Here is an 8,402-nt window from a genome sequence, read left to right as displayed (position 1 = left end):
TTTCCAGATGATGAATTCTGATTTTGAAGGCCTGCTTTTCCTCTGTCTGTTTTTGGTTCTCCCTTTTCTTTTTTTCTTTTTTTTTTAAGAAAAAAAAACATCTTTTATTATCATCACCATCCAGCTTTTTGTGCTGGACTATGTGCCCAATGATCAGATCTTCTAAAGACCATCTATACAACATTTCTTTCATGTTTCAAGAGATGAAAAAACTGTACAAGTGTAAGTACAAAAGTACACAAAACATTTGTTTGAAAAGTAGAACTTCTTTTTTTTTACTTTATTTTTTTTTATTTTTTATTTTTTTAATTTTAATATTATTTTATTTGGTCGTTTTCACACATTATTCACTGGAAACAAAGATCGTTTTCTTTTCCTCCCCTCCCCTCCCCCCCCTCCCCCGCCTTTCCCTCTCCCATAGCCGACGCATGATTCCACTGGTTATCACATGTGTTCTTGACTCGAACCCATTTCCCTGTTGTTGGAGTTTGCATTATAGTGTTCATTTAGAGTCTCTCCTCAGTCTTATCTCCTCCAACCCTGTAGTCAAGCAGTTGCTTTTCAGCGGTGTTTTTACTCCCACAGTTTATCCTCTGCTTGTGGGTAGTATTTTTTTTTAGATCCCTGCAGATTGTTCAGGGATTGCATTGATACTAATGGAGAAGTCCATCACCTTCGATTGTACCACAATGTATCAGTCTCTGTGTACAATGTTTTCCTGGTTCTGCTCCTCTCGCTCTGCATTACTTCCTGGAGGTTGTTCCAGTCTCCATGGAACTTCTCCACTTTATTATTCCTTTTAGCACAATAGTATTCCATCACCAACATATACCACAATTTGTTCAGCCATTCCCCAATTGAGGGGCATCCCCTCATTTTCCAATTTTTGGCCACCACAAAGAGCGCAGCTATGAATATTTTTGTACCAGTCTTTTTGTCCATTATCTCTTTGGGGTACAAGCCCAGCAGTGCTATGGCTGGATCAAAGGGCAGACAGTCTTTTATCGCCCTTTGGACATAGTTCCAAATTGCCCTCCAGAATGGTTGGATCAATTCACAACTCCACCAGCAATGAATTAATGTCCCCACTTTGCCACATCCCCTCCAGCATTCATTACTTTGCATAGCTGTCATGTTAGCCAATCTGCTAGGTGTGAGATGATACCTCAGAGTTGTTTTGATTTGCATCTCTCTGATTATAAGAGATGTAGAGCACTTTTTCATGTGCTTATTAATAGTTTCGATTTCTTTGGCTGAGAATTGCCTGTTCATGTCCCTTGCCCATTTGTCAATTGGAGAATGGCTTGATTTTTTGTACAATTGATTTAGTTCTTTATAAATTTTAGTAATTACACCCTTGTCAGAGGTTTTTATGAAGATTGTTTCCCAATTTGTTGCTACCCTTCTGATTTTGGTTACATTGGTTTTGTTTGTACAAAAACTTTTTAATTTGATGTAATCCAGATTATTTATTTTGCATTTTGTAATTCTTTCTAATTCTTGCTTGGTTTTGAAGTATTTCCCTTCCCAAAAGTCTGACATGTATACTATTCTGTGTTCGCCTAATTTTCTTATAGTTTCCTTCTGTATGTTCAAGTCATTCATCCATTTTGAATTTATCTTGGTGTAGGGTGTGAGGTGTTGATCTAAGCCTAATCTTTCCCACACTGTCCTCCAATTTTCCCAACAGTTTTTATGAAATAGTAGATTTTTGTCCCAAAAGCTGGGATCTTTGGGTTTGTCATATACTGTCTTGCTGAGGTTGCTTGCCCCCAGTCTATTCCACTGATCCTCCTTTCTGTCTCTTAGCCAGTACCAAATTGTTTTGATGACCGCTGCTTTATAATATAGTCTGAGATCTGGGACTGCAAGACCCCCTTCCTTTGTATTTTTTTTCATTAATTCCCTGGATATCCTTGTTCTTTTGTTCTTCCAAATGAACTTTGTTGTTTTTTTCTAAATCAGTAAAAAAAATTTTTGGAAGTTCCATGGGTATGGCACTAAATAGATAGATGAGTTTGGGTAGGATGGTCATTTTTATTATATTGGCTCGTCCTACCCATGAGCAGTTAATGTTCTTCCAATTGTTCAAGTCTAGTTTTAGTTGTGTGGAAAGTGTTTTGTAGTTGTGTTCATATAGATCCTGTGTTTGTCTCGGGAGATAGATTCCTAAGTATTTTATTTTGTCTTGGGTAATTTTGAATGGGATTTCTCTTTCTAGTTCTTGCTGCTGAGCTGTGTTGGAATTATATAGAAATGCTGATGACTTATGTGGGTTTATTTTGTATCCTGCAACTTTGCTAAAGTTGTTGATTATTTCAATTAGCTTTTTGGTTGAGTCTCTAGGATTCTTTAAGTAGACCATCATGTCATCTGCGAAGAGTGATAATTTGGTCTCCTCCTTGCCTATTTTGATGCCTTCAATTTCTTTTTCTTCTCTAATTGCTACTGCTAGTGTTTCTAATACAATGTCAAATAATAGAGGTGATAATGGGCATCCTTGTTTCACTCCTGATCTTAATGGGAATGGATTTAGTTTATCCCCATTGCAGATGATATTAGCTGATGGTTTTAGATATATACTGTTTATTATTTTTAGGAATGACCCTTCTATTCCTATGCTTTCTAGTGTTTTTAGTAGGAATGGGTGTTGTATTTTATCAAAGGCTTTTTCTGCATCTATTGAGATAATCATGTGATTCTTGTTGGTTTGCTTGTTGATGTGGTCAATTATGTGGATAGTTTTCCTAATGTTGAACCAGCCCTGCATCCCTGGTATGAATCCTACTTGATCATGGTGGATGACCCTTCTAATCACTTGCTGGAGTCTTTTTGCTAGTATCCTATTTAAGATTTTTGCATCTATATTCGTTAGGGAGATTGGCCTATAGTTTTCTTTCTCTGTTTTTGGCCTGCCTGGCTTTGGTATTAGTACCATGCTTGTGTCATAAAAGGAGTTTGGTAGGACTCCCTCTTTGCTTATTATGTCAAATAGTTTGTATAATATTGGGGTTAATTGTTCTCTGAATGTTTGATAGAATTCACTGGTGAATCCATCAGGCCCTGGGGATTTTTTCTTAGGCAGTTCTTTGATGGCTTGATGGATTTCAATTTCTGATATGGGATTATTTAAGAAAACTATTTCTTCTTCTGTTAGTCTAGGCAATTTATATTTTTGTAAATATTCATCCATATCACCTAGGTTGGTATATTTATTGCCATATAGTTGGGCAAAGTAGTTTTTAATGATTGCCTTAATTTCCTCTTCATTGGAGGTGATGTCCCCCTTTTCATCTTTGATGCTGTTAATTTGCCTTTCTTCTTTCCTTTTTTTAATTAAATTAACCAGTACTTTGTCTATTTTGTCTGTTTTTTCAAAGTACCAGTTTCTAGTCTTGTTTATTAGCTCAATAGTTCTGTCACTTTCTATTTTATTAATTTCTCCCTTAATTTTTAGGATCTCTAGTATGGTTTTCTTTTGGGGGTTTTTAATTTGTTCATTCTCAAGTTTTTTATTTGCATTTCCAATTCCTTGGTCTCTGTCCTCCCTAATTTGTTAATATATGCACTCAGGGATATGAATTTTCCTCTAAGTACTGCCTTGGCTGCATCCCATAAGGTTTGAAAGGATGTTTCGCCGTTGTCATTTTCTTCAACGAAATTGTTAATTGTTTCTATGATTTCTTCTCTAACTATCCGATTTTGGAGTATCATGTTATTTAATTTCCAATTAATTTTTGATTTGGGTCTCCATGTACCCTTGCCGATCAATATTTTAATTGCCTTGTGATCTGAAAAGGCTGCAGTTAATATTTCTGCTTTTCTGCATTTAAGTGCCATGTTTCTATGACCTAGTGTATGATCTATTTTTGTGAATGTGCCATGTGGTGCTGAAAAGAAGGTGTATTCTTTTTTGTCCCTATTTATTTTTCTCCATATGTCTATTAATTCTAATTTTTCTAAGATTTCATTCACCTCTTTTACCTCTTTCTTATTTATTTTTTGATTTGATTTATCTAAATTTGATAGTGGTTGGTTCAAGTCTCCCACTAATATGGTTTTACTGTCTAATTCCTCCTTCAATTCTCCTAGTTTCTCTATTAAAAATTTGGATGCTATACCATTTGGTGCATACATGTTGATTAGTGATATTTCCTCATTGTCTATACTTCCTTTTAGCAGAATATATTTACCTTCCCTGTCCCTTTTGATCAGGTCTATTTGTACTTTGGCTTTGTCAGATATCATGATTGCAACTCCTGCCTTCTTACTATCGGTTGAGGCCCAAAAGGTCTTACTCCAACCTTTAATTCTAACCTTGTGAGTGTCAACCCGTCTCATATGTGTTTCTTGAAGACAACATATGGTAGGGTTTTGTGTTCTAATCCAATCTGCTATTTGTCTGCATTTTATGGGTGAGTTCATCCCATTCACGTTCAAAGTTATGATTGTTATTTGTGGATTCGCTGGCATTTTGATGTCTTCCCCTAGTTCTGACCTTTCTTCTTTAGCTTTCTCCTTTTGAACCAGTGATTTACTTTAGGTCAGTCCCCCTAGTCCCCTCCCTTGAGATGCTTCCCTTTCTAGCCCCTCCCTTTTTATGCTCCCTTCCCCTCCCCCCTCTCCTTCCCTCCCTTTTTGTACTCCCTCCCCCCTCCCCCTCCTTAATTTTCCTTTCTTTCTTGCCCTAATGGATAAGATAGAATTCAGGATCCCACTGGATCTAGATGTTCTTCCCTCTCAGATTTGATTTCACTGAGAGTAAGGTTTAAGTAATTCCACTTCACGCTCTCTTCCTCTCCTTCTCATATGAGAGTTCTTCCCCTCCCCTTCCCATGTGTATCTTTATATGGGAAAGTTTATTCTATTGATTCCCCCCCTATTTCTTGAAGTTAATCTTAGTATTATCACGGTTCCCCCTCCCTTTTCCTTTTTTTGCCCCAACTTTCCCCAAATCTTCTTAATTCCCCAATCTTTCCCTATGCATGTTTCTTCTAACTACTCTTATGATGATACAATTTATGAGAGTTACACAAAACATTTTCCCCACATATTAATATATATAATTAGATGTAAATGTAGTCCTTATAGAAGAGAGTTTGACTTAAAGAGAAAGATAAGATTTATCTCCTTTTCCCTTTCTATCATATTTACCTTTTCATGTTTCTCTTGCTTTCTGTGCTTGGATATCGAACTTTCCACAGAGCTCTGGTCTTTTCTTAGCAAATGCTTGGAAATCTTCTATTTTGTTGAATGCCCATACTTTCCCCTGGAAGTATATAGTCAGTTTTGCTGGGTAGTTGATTCTTGGTTGGAGACCCAGCTCTCTTGCCTTTCTAAATATCGTGTTCCATGCTTTGCGGTCTCTTAGTGTGTTAGCCGCTAAGTCGTGTGTGATCCTTATGGGAGCCCCCTTATATCTGAAGCTCTTCTTCTTGGCTTCTTGTAGGATTTTCTCCTTTACTTGGAAGCTCTTGAATTTGGCAATTACATTCCTAGGCGTTGTCTTTTGGGGATTTAGTATAGAAGGTGTTCTATGAATCCTTTCTATTTCTATTTTGCCCCCTTGCTCCAGAACGTGGGGGCAATTTTCTTTTATAATCTCCTCTAGAATAATATCCAATTTGTTGTTTACCTCTGGTTTTTCTGGGAGACTGATGATACGGAGATTTTCTCGTCTTCCTCTGTTCTCCAGGTCCGTGACCTTCTCAGTGAGATATTTTATGTTTTCTTCCAATTCATTAATTATTTGGGTTTGCTTTATTGATTCTTGCTGTTTTATCATCTCACTTTCTTCGAGGTGCTTAATTCTGGTCATTAGGGACTGGATTTGCTTTTCAGCCTTGTCTGCCCTTCTATTGGATGCTTCGAGTTCTTTTTCCAATTGAGCAGTCTTATCTGTCAGACAGCTGATCTCTTTCTCCCATTTTTCTTTCCAGAAGGTTTCCATCTTTTGGATAAGTTCTAGTTTGAGATCTTCCAGAGCTTGTTGATAGTTTCCATTTTGGGAGGCGTGTTCTGAATTTTTTTGGATTTCCTCCTCATTCTCCTCTTTTCCTTGGGTACTTCCACCATAAAAGTTTTCAATAGTCACTTTTTTCCCTTTCTTCCTGGAGGCTTGATTTTGGGCCATGTGAGCCATCCCTTTGGTGGTTTTATTTCCCTTTCCTTTTTGGTCTGGGGTCTGGGTTATAAGAGCGGTTTTTCTGTGAATTTAGGTTGCTTCAGACTAGTTCTTCCCAGCCTCCGAGCCCAGGTATTCAGCTCCGCCCAGATAATCAGCGCGCGTTGTTCAGCGCAGCCCGCCCCAAGTCCAGGTCCGCTGGATTCTTCAGTGAAAGCGCCCTGAGACGTTTTTTCCTGGCAGTCCCCAGATCCCAAGGACCCTGGAGTGCCCCCCCAGACAGAGACGCTCCCCACTCACTCGCTGTCCCGGTGAGCGCTCAGGTAGCTCACTCTGGTTTAGTGGGGGAGGTGGGGTGGGGGAAGGGCGGCTCAGTTCACTTTTCTGTGCAAGCTTTTCCTTCTTATTTTAGTGTGGAAATGTTCAAGCCCCACGTACCTTTGCCTCTGTGGGGTACTGGGGAGTCCTTCTGTTCCTCCAAAGGTGATTTTATGCTCCTTTGATGTAGTCTATTTCGTTCGGTGCTGGGGAGAGGAGGCGTGCGGCGTCTAGATTGCAGCCATGATTACCCGGAAGTCCCAAAAGTAGAACTTCTTAACTAAAAATATTGTTCTTCTATAGTTCTGTCAAGTGTAATGGAAATGGGTTTGACCTGATTACAACACTAACACCAGTATCACTGATCTGATATTTACAAAAAATATTGTATTTTTCAATAAAGTCAATGCAATACCCATGCAAGCTAGAATGCTAGCTGTTTGGTGAACAAGGACCCGACATCAGAACAAGAATTTCACAAAATCCCAAACTTCAAAATCATGTTTTTTCAAACTGCATCCATTCCCCTCATCAAAGATGTGTGATCTTGCCATCTCATACTAGGCATCCAGATTTCTAAATACTTGTTCCTGTTGTTTTAGAGTTTTATAACTTTCTTCATCAACTGAACTACAACCAACTTCTTCTTCATTCTTAATACCCATTAATTTTCTGAATTTGACATTTTGATCCTTGTTCCCAAAATTACATTTTCCCCAAATTTCAGCAGACTGTGACTTATCCCCTTCTTTTTTGCCTTGTCAAAGAATTTTCCTTTTCTTTTCCTGTTCAGAAAATTTCATTGGATTCACAGCTGCTGGATTATAATAGCTAGGTACAGCTATTCCCGTTTTTGCCAAAGCTTAGGCCTGTAGTGCAGCCATCTTAGCTGTAATGGTTATCTGAGGAGTTGTGTTCCAGATGCTAGAAGGGCAACAACATCGAGGACAGATGCTTCAGAAGCTCAGCTGCTGTGACTATTTCTTGTTGTTTCTGTTTTTCAACCATTTCTTTCTCTGTTCTTGCAATTTCTTTGCTCTTTCCAACCTTCTAGCTAATGCTTCTTGTGCATCCATTGCTGTGTTTCACCCTCTAAAAGGAGGTTGACTGGGAGTTCCACTTAACCTTTTCACCATTTTCAGATAAATTTAGTCTCTCTCTTCCCTTGTCAGGAGAATTTTGTCATTATGGTCCTCAGATTTATGTTTCTTGGAGGACTTCTCTTTGGATTCGTGTCTTCTTGCCTCTTTGCTTCTACTCTGGCTTCTATAAGTTTTTAACTCTTCTAAAGTGATATGATCTAAGTAGAGGTGTTGATACTCTCCTAGTCTTTGCTCTGTTCTGTGATTGACCACAGGCAATATTTTTACAATATGGAGTTGTGACTAGGGACTAGCGACCCTTCACCTCTAGCCATAAGTGATAGTGTGCTAGTGTTCCTCCTTAACCTGGGATTGAAACCTGGGACTATGAACCAGAACTGTAATCTGGAACTGTTTATGGACAATGAAATAGAGTGCTGTAACTAGAACTAGTAAAGGGACTCGGGTAATCTCCTTCTAATTTGATTCTTTACACTATTACCATTGGTGGGCTGAGAGCTGCTGATTTGGCTACCCCCAAGGCCCACACTGACTTGCCAAGGTAAGTCCTGATTTGCCTGATTAATTAGCATTCAACTCCCACCGTGTTTCAAAAGACTTTTCCTTTTGAACTTCTAAATAATTCTCAACATTCATTTGTGGATTCTGTAACTCTAGCATTTGTTTTGAAGCATTAAATGAAAGTTGCTTGGTGCATAATTTGGAAGCTATCTGGTGGGTCCCTATACTTTACCTACCACCTTAGCTCTGCCCTCAATTTTAATTTTCAGAAAGTTATTTAGGATTCTTTTTGGCAGTCCCACATATCTCCTGCAAATGTGTTTTCTTTACATTATCTCTGATGTGAAGTTTGGAGA

General features: G+C 38.4%; 1 pseudogene; it reads right to left on the bottom strand.

The window, feature by feature from the left end:
- Nucleotides 1-6,903: 6,903 nt before the first annotated feature.
- LOC130458951 (arginine/serine-rich coiled-coil protein 2-like) lies at nucleotides 6,904-7,766 on the bottom strand (annotated as a pseudogene).
- Nucleotides 7,767-8,402: the final 636 nt, after the last annotated feature.

This window comes from Monodelphis domestica, chromosome 4, assembly GCF_027887165.1.
Source record: "Monodelphis domestica isolate mMonDom1 chromosome 4, mMonDom1.pri, whole genome shotgun sequence".
NCBI lineage: Eukaryota > Metazoa > Chordata > Mammalia > Didelphimorphia > Didelphidae > Monodelphis > Monodelphis domestica.
Note: the sequence above shows the minus strand (reverse complement) of the source record. Positions and strands in the feature narration are given on the sequence as shown.